This window comes from Chroicocephalus ridibundus, chromosome 7, assembly GCF_963924245.1.
Source record: "Chroicocephalus ridibundus chromosome 7, bChrRid1.1, whole genome shotgun sequence".
In the NCBI taxonomy this organism is placed as follows: Eukaryota; Metazoa; Chordata; class Aves; order Charadriiformes; family Laridae; genus Chroicocephalus; species Chroicocephalus ridibundus.
Genome location: NC_086290.1, coordinates 4,592,586 through 4,606,819, shown reverse-complemented (window position 1 = coordinate 4,606,819; position 14,234 = coordinate 4,592,586). Strand labels below are relative to the sequence as shown.

The 14,234-nt window shown below is 40.8% G+C and overlaps 1 protein-coding gene across 16 annotated transcripts in view; it reads right to left on the bottom strand.

Annotated features, from left to right (window-relative positions):
• Positions 1–13,826, bottom strand: part of GTDC1 (glycosyltransferase like domain containing 1) — a 190,206-nt gene extending 176,380 nt beyond the window's left edge. For 12 of the 16 annotated variants that reach the window (XR_010071917.1, XM_063340782.1, XM_063340780.1 and 9 more), the window contains exons 1-2: positions 13,766–13,825; positions 4,013–4,133 (exon numbers count right to left, since the gene is read on the bottom strand). The gene's annotated coding sequence lies outside the window, so the exon portion shown is untranslated. Of the gene's footprint in view, positions 1–4,012; positions 4,134–4,166; positions 4,248–13,765 lie in introns of those variants that run through there. The other 4 variants (XM_063340787.1, XM_063340781.1, XM_063340786.1 and 1 more) reach the window with 4 other exon arrangements.
• Between the last annotated feature and the right edge of the window lie 408 nt (positions 13,827–14,234).

The following is a 14,234-nucleotide window of genomic DNA, read 5'->3' as shown; positions in this document are numbered from 1 at the left end:
CTTAAAAAAATATAGCAATTAATATCCAGTATCCCATAACACTTTCACATACTATTCCTTGGCTGGAAATAAAGCTCAGTAACGTAGAGAATTATGATTTCTATTGACAACACAAAGTAGCTTTGTGTACTAGAGACTGAATGGAACCATACCCATTTGCTTTCACGCAAACTCTCCCACAGCATGAGTGACACGCAAACAACACGTAACAGAAAGATTATGTGTACAGGAAGACATTTGACTTATTCATAAATGTGTCCAAGTCCTAACTAGAATAAAATCATTTGGTTCCCGAGTCCCCAAAAGGACACAGCTACATTAAATGATGAGAACACCAAAGCCAAACTACCACCTTGAGAAATGCCTTACCAGTTCGCACTCACCTTCTCCGTTTTTGCAGAGGCGAAATGCAGAAATTGCATCCAAAGAATTATAATTTGTGACCTTTTAACATAAATGGTAATTTCTTAGATGAGTTTTTTTATATATTCCATCCCATGTTCTTCCAAATAAGAGCTGCCCAGAAATACTTTGCATGAAAAACTAAATGTTCCCAGTGACAACTCTGATCACATCATTCCTTGCACATGAACATTAAAAGATTGCAACAACAGCAAAAAACACTAGTTGGTCTTATAACTTCAAGACTAAATCCTAAATATAGTACATTTTCAAATTGTCTTTCCTAAAATCTAAATAATATGTTCATCGCTTTAACCAAAAGCTAACAAAGTACAACTGTATTGTGCTGCAGGCCATCAAGTGAGTGTTCTTCGTCTGTATCATGGATGGATGAAAATGAAAAGTAGTTTTTGAAAATTTACAACAGTTCTGACACTACTGCGTGTTCCTCATTACACGTTATTCCTGTCTATTTATTAGACTTACTCCAGACTTTTTACTACCTTCAAAAAGATAGTTTTCATCAATTCTTCTTATCTTTATGTTAACCACAGGAAATTGCACAGAACATGGACCGAAGCCCTGGCTGAAAAACAAGGAGCAGGGATAAGAGAAGGACCCCAGCGGCTGCTTCAGTCAGGCTGGAGAAGCTGTAGTTTAAAAGTAACATTTCATAATGAATTTTGTCTTCAGCACAGTACTCGGGTGATGTTTCTTATTATTTGCCTATCCAAAGGAACCACTCTGCTATATGAAAAAAGTGTCCAAGTAAGGGGATATTACTAGAAGCCCTCCCTCCTCTATCTTTGACTGATGCATCTCCACCTGCACCGCTTCCAGTGCTTCACAGCAGAGAGCTAGACTTTGCTGGTGAATCCTATGGAATTCTTCATTTCTCTACCCTAAAGAAACCTTCCTCAAAATTAAACTGTTCTTATACCTGAGACTGGATATTGCCAACGTGTGCTAAATGGCCTTACGATACAGCGTCTTGAACAAGTTAGAAACAGGAATAACATCTGACCGTGCAGCTACTTAGGGGAGCCATCACGACTGCAAACGCTGCCTACTCCTACAAGCAATGAATTTTCTATACAACACCTGAGGCGGGGCAAGGAGAGGAGCTTCCCAGATGATCCCAGAATGCAAAGGCAGAGGCGAAAACGTAGTTTGTCACCACATGCAACAAAGTGTTGCAAGAGGGGGAGCAGACTGAGCCATGACCTTTCTGCAAGCTGCCGTGGCTCAAACTTACAGGTAAACCAACATCAGACATACGTGACTGCTGCTGTTTTCAAGGACTGATACTTTAAAGGCTAAAACCCCTGTTGCTAGCAAAGCCCTTTGCTAAGATTTTCTTTTCTTCTTTCTTCAGATACTGTTTGCTCTGGGATAACAGAAGGAGCTTCAAACTTAGGTGATTCTCCAGAGGACTCTAGGAAACACCTGGAGATCTTGCAAGATGCTGGACACTAATACCAGGGTATGAAACGCCTACACTGCAACAAAGATGATGTTAAACACAACGTCCAAGCTTGGACATACAATTAAATGTCCCAGAATCAGAAGCCCAGGGCCGTATAGCTTGAAATCACACAGGAATTACTTGCGAGTTCACTTCTAAGATTTCATCCTTACAGAAATGCATCCAGTCAAATGGCAAAGCAAGCATGGACTTTGCTGGCAACTCAGGACTCCCTAAATACTCCCTCATGGATTAAAACCACATACAGTCTCCAACACCACCAATAAAATCTTTACATAACAGCATCCCACAAATTCTTCCAATTCATTTTTTGCATATATCCATGTGTACGAAGACTTTATGTGCATACATGAAAACTCAGTGAAATAAACCTAAGACAACATGAGCTGCAACACCAGATTTTTTTTTTTTAACTACAAGGAAGAATCAAACCAATATTTCTGTAATTTGTTTTCCCACTATTTAAAATGGATCTGTACACCTTCTTTATGAAATTAGCTGAGTAGTAGTCAACTCATCACAACATTTTTCAAACACTTATCACCACGCACTGCTGATAAGAACCTTTCATCCTATAACCACTAAAACTTTTCCTCTCAAAGCAAGATACCAGCAGAGGCTTAGTCACTATTCACACAGAATTACATAAGTTTTCAGAGCAGTTCACCAAAAATTCGAAAAATATATTATTATTTCCTCAAAGCAAAATAATACACTGCACTGGGAAGACATTTGCTCTCATTGCTTAATAACACTTGTTATATACCTGAAGGGGTTTCTTAACCCAAATCTCCCCAGCAACACTGGGCTGTAACTACGCTGATTAAATCAGCTTCACATGTGTTAAAAAAAAAACAGAAAGCAAGAAATAAAGGTAGAGTCTTAATGTATCAACAGCTTCTTCTGATTTCATAGACCACATTAAAAGAATAAACACTGAAAATCCTGGCCACACATTAAGACAATTCTTACACCCAAACAATTTGATAATGTAACATTGTGTATCAAGCCAGTTTTTTCATAAATTATGATCTAAACAGAATACTAGTCAATTCACCAAAAGATATCAAAGATATCCCTTTATTACAAATGATCCAAGTATCCCCCTTGAGGCTATGGCTATCAGAAAGCATTTAGTTAGCTCCCAAGCCAATATTTTTCGTATCTGTTTTATTATGAAACTGTAACACATTTTCAATAACTTTTAGCTTTGCTATACAGAGCAACAAATAATTTCCCAGAACCCTTTGGAAAATCTGACATGCGAAATGATTCTCTAGTCAACTTGTGTATTATTAAGCTGAAAAAGACCTTATATCAGATCATTGGAGGGAATGGAAAAGTATTGGAAGCTTCGGGACAGATGGACGAACTTCAGGTCATATAAAATACTACCAAGGCTGTATTTGAAGAAAAATGTGAAAGTTTGTGAAAGTGCCCCGGGTGAAAATACTTTGTGTTGCTAAGAAACATCATCCCTGATGATGGATGAATTAAATTGTCTCAGTTAGTAGAGCCAACTCCAGGCATCCCTCGTTTATTAGTAGAACGTTTTCTTGTGCTGGTAATTTATTTCAAACAGCCACATACAAATAAAAAGCCCTACTTTTAAATGAAACTGAGAATTTCAAACTTCCGTAATTAATGCTAGAGAAAAGAACAGAGTTCACATCTTGAACAGAATTTAATAACTACATTTTCAAAGTTTATATTTGTAAATGTAATATTAATACATCCAAACGATTAAGAACTTATTTTAGGATAGTCTGCAATGAAATACACTGTTCAACTTCCAAAATTACTCTATATACAAGCCGGTGAAAAATAAAACTCTTCAACTATGTCTGAGTACCAAACAACATCAATATTCAGGTAATCAAATTTTAAACATCACTGAGAGAAAAGCATATTCATTTGTCATGTATTGTTATGATGACACCAACATAAAAGCATGGAGGAAATAATGCAAACCACCTGCTTTTCTCATTCGGAAGTTGTCTCCGTGTTCCTCTCTCAATCTCTTACTTACAGGCTGTTTCTTCTGCAGAACCTATTTGTGAACTCAGAGCAGTATATCTTTATTTCTGAAGTACACGTTTTCTGCTGAACTCCCACAAAGCATACCTGTTTCGTCTGCTGTGCACTGTGTTAAGCGAAGTCCTTTCAAAAAGGTTCTAGCTGGAGCAGAGGAAGGCCACCGGCTCACCTCTTCCCACTGGCTGCACAAGGGGCCAGACAAGCTCTCCTGGAAGGGGAAAGAAAAGCAAGCACATCTCACCTGGCACAGCCTTCAAGAGCAGGAGGCAACAGCAAAGGCGAAGCACAGCAAGCAGGGAGCCCCAACGTGAGCAGGAGAGTCCTGAGATCAGAAAGTAGACGTATGACTGCTGCTCAGAGATGATGGAAAAGGGCAGTTTTCTTAGTAACTCAGACAGGAATACACAGGATTTTATGCCACCCAGAAACCAACACAGTTGTTGCACTGAGAGTAAACCGACGGCAAAGACCCACTCTGCAAGCACACAGTCAAAGACAAGAATCATTAAAGAAAATTTATTTTAATTTGTCCGATGGCAAGGCTTTGGGGTTTTTCTTCCTATTACTCTAGATCACATTCTAATGAAGACTCCAAGCTAGAAGTCCCAAGTTTTAGCACTGGAGAGTTCAATTTAAGGAAAAAGGTGAAAAATCCTCTATTAACTGTTCTTTGGAACCCATCACAGCTTCCAAGTCAGAAAGTACCATGCACAGTTATGTGTTAAGGCCACATACTCAGCTAGTCAATATACAGAGGCAACCATAGAAGCTCTTCTTCCCAAATAATACCACCACAGAGAAGAGTTACCACTGGAGAGTCTGAGAAGTAGTATTTAATAATGATACCAATTTGGCTGCACTATAGGAGATGTGCTTCCCATGGGCCTAATAAGGAGGAGCTTTACAATCTAAGCAGAAGCATTTTAAAACCTCAAAGAACATGTCTTATCTGCACCACTTCTGCTTCTGGAATCCCAGAAATCCTGAAGACAGAAGGCAGATCGGACTGCAGCTTTCCTAGGCACAGATGTTGCAACCACATCTGCCTTAACTGTAAGCCATGGTCCTTGCTACTATCTGACTCTAGCAGCATCTCTGAGTTACTTCAGTTTTAGAAACATCAGTGTAGAGGATAAGATAAAAGTGTTTCTGATCACATCAGGTACACTAAAACACTAACACAAAAGAAAAACACCTGCAGATCACGTTCCAAGCCCACAGCATGAAAGAAAAGGTTTTGAAGTAGAGATACCCTTTCTTCTACTCCTCCCTTGTCTACCTGATTCACAAAATAACACTTACTTCAAATAACGAGACCTGTTTGATCAAAGATATTTTTTTAAAGTGTTGACCTAGCAGCCATGAAGATTGACCATTCGTGTATGGAAGCATCTCAAGTTGCTCAGACACAGAAGCATGCACATGTATATTTATCCAATTAACTACAGGTGATTACACATCTCTGAGGACCTGCATCTACCACCAAACCAGGTGTGCAGATCCATGTAAACATTCTCCGAGCTTTTTTCTTTTATCTCACTGAAGATTCTCTCCCTAAACCCCTATAGCTACAAGATGTATGACTTAATTTGTCCAGTTCCAGGCTCCCAAGATGGACACGAACACACCCAAGTCTTTGGGGCAAATAGCCCCAAAGACAATAAAGGGGTCAGAGCACAACCCAGCCAGTCTGTAACTGGACTAAGTGATTAACAGCAGAACTGAAGCAGGGGGTTTAATAATGAATTGAATGCAAAAAGTAAAAAATTAAGTTAAATTTGTATTAACAGGAGCATCATATGCAAAAGATGGTAAGATTTATTCATCACTGATACTGACTGAGGCTGTCTATCATGTTCAGGTCCAGATAAAGAGATGTAGGAAACCTAGAAAAGCCCAGAAGAAAGCCTAAGCAATCAGGGAAAGTTAAAGGGAAATGGGCTGCCGAGTACAGAAAAAAAGGTGAGTAAAGAAAGAGGGCGTAAGCTTCAAAACAGGTTAACAGCAATTACAAAAACAATGCTCATGTCCCACTACTGCAATGTCCACAGCAGAAAAGACAAACAAACAAGAAGCTTAACAGGTTAGGGAAAAAAATTAGAACAGTATTTGAAGAAACATGCAACCTCTAGGGATAGCTAAACAACAGACTAATTACAGAGGGGTTACACAAATCTTTGCTAATTGTTTTTAAGACCTGGTAAAATGTCAGAAACCATCTATACATATCTGTCTGGCTTTACGATGAACGTTATATGCTCACACATACAGTACAGGGCCTTAACGTAAAGTGGAGGACCTCCAGAGATCGGTTTTCCTTCTCTAAACCTAAAGGCTGTACAAGTTTAGGCTCCTGCCAGGCAAATCAGCAGGTGACCAGACTGCTCCTTAGAGCTCCAAGCAGGCTTTTGATATCTCTTTTTTCTAAATAGCCAAGGCAGCCTGTGATTGACAATTTTCTATCACATCAAGCATGCTACCTTAAATATGAAGTACTCTGAATGATCCACCAGGGAAATAAAGTACAAAGAAGGCAAAGGCAACCGATCCCGGGAATCCACTCCTGAGAAGGAAATCAAAACTGCCAAATTGGGCAAGGATGGGCAGCCCATTAGTATCTAAAAATACAGGTAGTTATTTTTGCTTCTAGCACCTACAATAAATAAGCCTTAATAAAAAGGAGTATTTAATAAAGTACTTAAGAGAAATAAGGAGGGAAGGTTTGACGTTTCTCAGCAGTATGAAAGGAAATGAGGTAGAGTCAGAGCTAATTCTCCTTATATAATTTCACATGGAATGATTAGTTCTGCCCCAACAGTAACAGCTTTCCAGAGGGTCCTACTTGTCGCCAAGATTGCATACAGATGCTATAAGTGTAGCTTCCCTATTCTCCACTGACAACCAACTTAAAAGGCCAATATAATATTCATTTTACTATAGAATGAAATTCACAGCATGAATAGTAAAATAATGTCACAGCTACCATGAAACTGCAGTTGCATGTTGGGGGTTGTGACTTTTAAAAGTTTAATCATGAAACAGATTCATAACGAGGAAGATGCAAAGTAGCTTTCTGCTTTAGCACTGTCCTGCGGTCATTAAGGATGTCGAAGAGCTGCACCAGCTGTGGTCTGACAAGAGGGCCAAGGCATGGAGGAATACTCATGTCACATGCTCATGCTGATTTTTTTTTTTTTTTTAAAAAAGGCAGGTTTTCAGTCATTACTGTGCTGATTGCCCCCTCTCTCAAGCCTGATTAGGAAAGACATTCCACATGCACAGGGATGCTGAAGGTGGTGGAATTCCCTAAGTCACCTGGGTCACTTCTGGGTGAAATACCAATTACTGGCAATTCATCTCAATAAGGCCAACAAAAGAACCCTGTAAGAGACATCACTCAGCCAAACGGTGAACACATCACACAGATAATCCTAAAACTCTTTGCAAAAACTTGTTACAGGTATTACTACTTTTAAAAAGCACTGTAGCATTTGGTATTTAATCCTTGAAGAGATGCTAGTAGAAAAACCATATTCAAGTCCAATGTTCCAGCTCAGCTACTTCAAGTTTTCCTTTAAAAAAATATACTGTTTTTAAAGGATATATATAAATATACATTTTTCCAGGGAGAGATGACCTACATTAGTAAATTTAACCATCAATAAAAAACCTAAATAACTCCCTGGAACAGCATGACAAATACTAAGAACTTTAAATGTGTGTATTTTTTGCTTATTAGCACAACCGTTTGTTTTATAAAAGATCTACGGATTAAATACAAAGCACACTATTAGTTTTAGGCACAAGAGCAACCAATTTTTTAATGCCTTGCCAGAAATAATGACTAATTAGGCCAGCACCACTCTACAGTCATTTCCATAAATCCTGCCTTTACATTTAAATCACAACAAAAAAGAAAACTGACTTAGTGATAACAAAAGCATATACTTCTTGTTAAAGTTGTCTTAAAACAAGTTAGTCTCTAAAGCCACCAGGAAGATGCTATTGTTTATTTGGAGAACCTGAATTTATCTCAAACCACAAAGCTATACCCAGAAATTTACTGGATTAAACTGCACTCCAGTTGACAGACAAGGTGAACAGCAACACTTTAAACTGGGAAATCGCAAAACAGAATTTCACAGAATACTGACAGATTACTTATTCTGCAAAGTCATCCTGTAGCACATTCCCCATGTAAACCTTGAAACCAGCCAGAGTATAAACGACACAGTATGTTCAAGTACTTGTTGAATTTTTGTTTTCTGGAATATTTGTATGTAAAGTAAATATCAAAGCAGAAAGATATATATGAAATATGACACTGAGCATCAGATGAAATGAGGATGTGTACTTCAATTAAAAGATTTTAATTTTTATATTACGGTAATTATGGTGCTTCTGAGAAAGCACTTATTTAATTACAGGCAGCAGGCAAGACGGTTATAAAAAAATACCTTATTTTCACAATGCAACATGGACTTTATTTCTATTTTATTTACGAAGGTGTCGCTCAGTAAATAAACCACGATGAAAACTAAAGCAAGATCTACATTGTCAAATAATCCAAAATAATGTCATTAATGTGAACTCTGAGGTTGTTTTTTTTTCACCAGCCAATTTGGCTGGAAAGAACAGGAAGAGGATATTTTTCTAAGAGTTAGTCCTATCTTCACTGTTCTTTCTCCCAAATATTCTGCCGCTACAGTCACATCCCATCGTTGCTCTAGCTAATTGCTCCATGCTGAGTTTTCAGCATTCCCAAACATTTACCCTTGCATGTATGCACAAAGCTTTGTGATATTCTGGAAGTTCTTCTATATAAAGGCTTTACAACAGTTCTGTTTCTACTGCATATGCATTATTAGGCTTTAGGACGATGAACCAAAAAATCTCAGTTCTCTGAAAGAGATGCATCTCTCTCTTTTCAGATTGAGCAAAATACCGAACAGCAAAAGCGAGGTCTTCATCCTTCATTCCAACACACTTGACCACCGAATTCTGGCAGGGTGAGTAATGGCCATCATGGAACATCAATTGAGTCAATCTTCCATCCCAGAGAAGGAATAAAAGACTGCATCATATTAAATCTGCATCCAACTACTTAGGCGTGAACTTAAGGGGTGTGGGGTTTTTTTTCCTCAATGACAGCTTCTAATAATGATTATGAAAGAAATCTTGCACTCCGGATGATATTTTATTCATCAAGACCACGATCACCACCAGTTTCCTGTTGCCAGAGGCAAGGCCAAAGTAACCTTTTTAGGACCACTGTTGTACCTCTATGAGGAAAACATTCCCACAATATTTATAGCAATAGGATACTTGTACTATTGAGCATCATTAACACAGACAACCTGTTGCACAAACAAGGCACCTGACTACCCAAAAATAAACTTGCAACAAAACTGGAAAACAGCATGTAAAGCCACGCTGGTCGCACTGTTGTATAGACCGCATACGTAAAGATGTTTTCAGGTGCAAAACTAAGTAAATTCCTCTTTTTCTTTTCAACCTAACATTAATGTTTTTAACAATTTTTTTATAACAATTCAGTAAAATTAAGGTATGAGGATCATATTAAACCCAGTTACATTGGAAGTGCAAACAAGAAAACTTCCAGTAGTCACATATATATCAAATTTTGCACGTTTGATGATACATAAACCTACCCACATGCAAACATCTAAATCAAAGTTGCTTATACAGCACTTTGGGATTTTTGTGCCTCAACTGTTTGCAGCCTTTCTGTGTCTTAAGCCTAACAAATAATTATTCAGGGAAAAAAACAAACCACACTTAGTACCTGGACTTGCCTGCTTTCTTCCATATTCTGCATTTCATCCTTAATTTTACATATTTCACTGTTAATTTTAGACATTCTTCCAGTTCTCAGTCAGACATCAAAGAGCTACTTATACCCAAAATACCAGCAATCTGAAATATTGTCATTTATAACTTGAAAAGATCTTTGATTTCTTGCCTGCAGGAAATACTGTGGCTCAAAAATAAAACATATATATATGTTCTCATATAAGCATATATATGGGGTCCAAATGCAAATCCAGGATTTTGGATAATAGACTGTTTGGAGACATGGTTTTCACATTTAGATTTCGTACTCTGTCTGGTACTTCACACATTTATTTTTACTTCCACATCTGACGTGCAGCAATATGGCTAGCTAAGGTGTACATTTAAGACATACTTTGATATATATCTATTCAGAAGTGAAATTCACACTGGGGTGTGTGTCCTTACAGCACTAAGGCACCGCTTCCCCACTGCTAACTGCACCGCTTACTGATGGCTGGGGGCAGGGGAAGGCAGGCTCTCTGGAGCCCCTCGTTAACAATTCTGCCACCAAAGATTAAGATGATTTTCCTGCTTTACAAACCTGGTAGAGAACGTTTCTCACATACAAATGGAAAAAAAAGACATGGTAGCTAACATATTTCTAAAATGCCTGCTGCGTGTGTTCCAAAGAACTTTGCCTATATGTATATATTTAGAGTTTGTTCTCCATTTTTTCAAATTTTGTTAAATTAATATTAGTAAGTTATACATCTAGTCCCAGACAAACAGGATATTCTTTTCAAGTTTGCCTATCATTTCTTACTACTCTCACTGCATAATGGCTTGTGTCTCAATCAGCGGTACACTCAAATAGTCAACATTAAGATCCATTATTTATTCCAACATCACTAAAAATCTAACCTTAAAATATACTCTCAGGGTACTTCCTTACAACAGAATACAATTCTGTTCACACAGGAATATGTATATTCTATATGTTTCTTCTGAGCACACAGTTTAGGATCCAATTTACACAGAAGCAGAAGTTCTTTAACTGAATTATTTAACCAGGTAAGATCTCAAGTCTTTGGACAAGGCTTCCTCTTTGCAACTGCAAGAGCTAATACAAGAGAATATTCTACATTAAATATTTGCTTATCAACTCCAGCAGGAGAAACATCTTATCTCGATGGCTCTCCCAGTCTGAACAATATAGGACTGTATTGTACAAACATACTCCGATCTTGTGAAGCCAAACAATGCAGTATATATTTTGTTTCTTTTTTACAAGTTAGATTCCAGCCGGACACACAAACAGTAAGGAATTTAAATACAGCAAATGCTTCTAAAACTACTGGCCTGCTCTACACTAGGAAGCACTTGGCATGTCACAGCTTACAGCTGCCATCCAGTTTTTGCCCAGTTTATCCCAGGAGCCCTGAGTAAAAAAGGACGACACTGGTAAAGTGTTGTTTTGATGATACAAACGTCTACTTAAAAATTTTAGAAATTTTCACCAGTGCAGGATACTTGTCAGGGACCACAAACCTTCACTGTTCCGACCAAAACAGAAAATAACAGAAGTCCATGATGTCAACTCAGTCAGAGGCCTAAAATACTCAAGGCATGTGGCTCTTCTTTGAGCTATGGGCAACATCAAACGCTGCAGTTGTAGGGTGCAGAAAACATTTATAAAAAGCTAAACCAGGAACTTTTTTGTTTTCATATTCTCAAATTTTATTGAGCAGAAATGTTTGAGGATAGTTTATTACTTTTACCGGCCACTCTAAAATGGGCCTCCAGCCAAACAGGTCTTTAAAATATGTCTATATTTTAGTTTTAAAACAACATTAAGGAAGTTGTATAACTTTTACATTAGAGTCTAAGTGACTTAGCAGCAAAAGTGACACGTTTCAGCTGTAACACAGGCACTTTGCGAGCTACAAGCATGGCTTTTGCAACAGTACCAGTCACACTTGGTACTGATCCTAACACAAGAGATATCCACAGGAGTTAATTAACAGCTGTTTAACTCATGGCAAATTCCAAAAGACTGAAATTTGGGAGATGTTTGCTGGTATCATATTAGTGACTCCTGTGCCAAACTCTGTCCCGCGCTCAGGCTAAACTCCGCAGGACAAGACCAATCCACTACGTGCTGTTCTTGCCTTCACAGGGCCTTACTACACTCCTACAAGTGTAATAATTGACAGTAATTGTAACAATACCATCACAAGAGAATTCAAATTACACATTTACCAGTGGAGGGATGAATTTTGTGCCACATTTGTGAGGCACCAACACCTCAAGCTGGACAGTGGGTTTGCTTCCTGGGTTTTCCTACTGCCATTGAGTGGCCAGCTAAGAATTAGATGGGGCAACCATGGAGAAAGTTTGTCAAGAGGTACTGCACTACTGAGAGCGATCCTCACCTTCTTATGCGAAGTAGGCATGCAAAGCCAAAAAAAAAACTAGCACTGTATTAAAAAAATCATGCCCTTAATTGATTTATGCAATCGGGATTCATAGCATATAAACATGTCAGAAAGTATTCCTCCAATGTATTTTACTACGCCTAGGAAAAAAAAAAAAAAGATGAAGCAAGAAGAATAAACTCTACATTAGGTCTTGAAAGCTCCAATTAAAATTCAATATTGTACTTTGTATGGAAGCTCTTTACATGAAAACCCTGTCATGGTTAAGATTTAAGGTTAACCAGGTTAATAGAATCCAATAAAACAGCTCCATTTAATTATGCCAAACCATCATTATAAGCCACACTAAAATGTGCTACTCATCTTTACCTGACTATTGGGCTAAACTCCGAATCCTGGCAATGCGCACCCACTTCTCGGCAACCAGGAAATCCTACCACAAAGTAAACTTCAAACTCTTTCCCTTGCTTTCTTAAAAAAAAGTGCATGCATTTGCACCTCAAATGGTTTCTTCCCTCCAGTCTGCTACTCCAATCATCACACAGTCATGTGCTAAAAGATTTGTGCAGACCTGCCAAGTCTCATTCATCCCAGACACACTTTTCCTAAAGTTCCGATTCGTTTGCAAAGTATATTTAAGCAGCTCCTCGGCTACGAAGTCTTCTGTCAGGTGGCCTTTTCAGCTTAATAACAACAAAAATCTGAAAATCTACGCATTTTGCAAAATTAGAGTGTTTTGGTTTGTTGTTTTTTTTTTTAAACATTTTTGTTTTCCTTGTTCGATGAAGCATGACACTATGCCACCACAAAGGTTACAATTTTTCCTGATGGTTTTACCAGCAGAACTATTTATACATAATAACGCTTTAATTGTGCTGGAGTGACACTTGGAATGAAACTGGGTGCAAATTTTGCAGCTCACTTCATAACTCCTCATGGAAAGCAGTCCCTACACCACACGGTTTGTGTTTAAAACAAAAATAAGGAGCGTCTTTAGAAAATAACTCCCACACAGGCGTTTTAAACGCTCAGGGATCCGGGGGGATGAAGGCTGACTGAGGCCTGGTGGGCGGGACACGGGCTGAGGGGGGCCCGGGCTCGGCCAGGCCTCGCTCCCCTCCCCGGGCCCTGCAGCCCCGCGTCCGCCGGGGCTGCCCATGAGGAGACCGGGGGAAGGGGCCGCAGGCCGTCTCCGCCCGCCTCCCCCGGCCCCGCGGAGGCCGAGGCGCGGGCAGCCATGTTAGGGCCGCCGGGGAGGCGGCACCCGGCGCCGGCAGCGGCTGCTCCCCGGGGAACGGCCCCTTCCCGCCGAGGCCGGGGCCGCGGAGCCATCTTAGGAGAGGGGGGGCCAGGGCGCCGGCTGTCCCCGACAGCGCCTCCGCGCCGCAGGTGCCGGGCAGCCGCCTCAGGCGCAGCGCGTCCGGCGGCGGCCAGGCGGCTGCCCTCGCCTCCTTCCCCCGCCCAGCGGAGCGGGGCTCGGCGGGCCGGGCTTCCCCCCGCCTCCCCTCTCTCCTCCCGCGGACCGCCGGCCCTCGCCCGCCCCGCCGCTCCGCGCTGACCCCTTCCCTCCCTCCCTCCTGCCTCCTTACCCCACCCAGAGGGAGCTCACCTCCTCCTCCTCCTCACTCCCGCCTGGAGACCGTCGGCACCGACGCGCCGGCGTCCCGGCCCCTCCCTCCCTCCCCTCGGCGCGCAGCAGAGCCAGCCTCTCCCAGCCGCCAGCCGGGCCCCCTCCTTCCTCCGCCCGCTGCCCAGGGACGGGCCCCGCCGCCGGCCCATCGCCCACCGACGGAGCCACCCTGCCCGCGGGGCGAGGGGCCCGGGGCCGCTGGTCGCCGCTTCTGTCGGGGAGGGCAGCTCCCTCCCAGCAGAGAGAGGTCTGGCCGCCCTCTGGGGCCCGGCTGCTGGACGAATGAAAACACAAAGGTGGTTTTTCTGAGGGAAGCAGGTGAAAAGAGAGAAAAACACGGCTGCTATTCGTTATATACGAGTGGTAGGTGTGTTTTTTTTCCCTCAGAAATCAAGGGGTTTCAGGTGTTGGTACTCCTGGGAGAGGCCGGGCAGGTGTTGGTGTTACA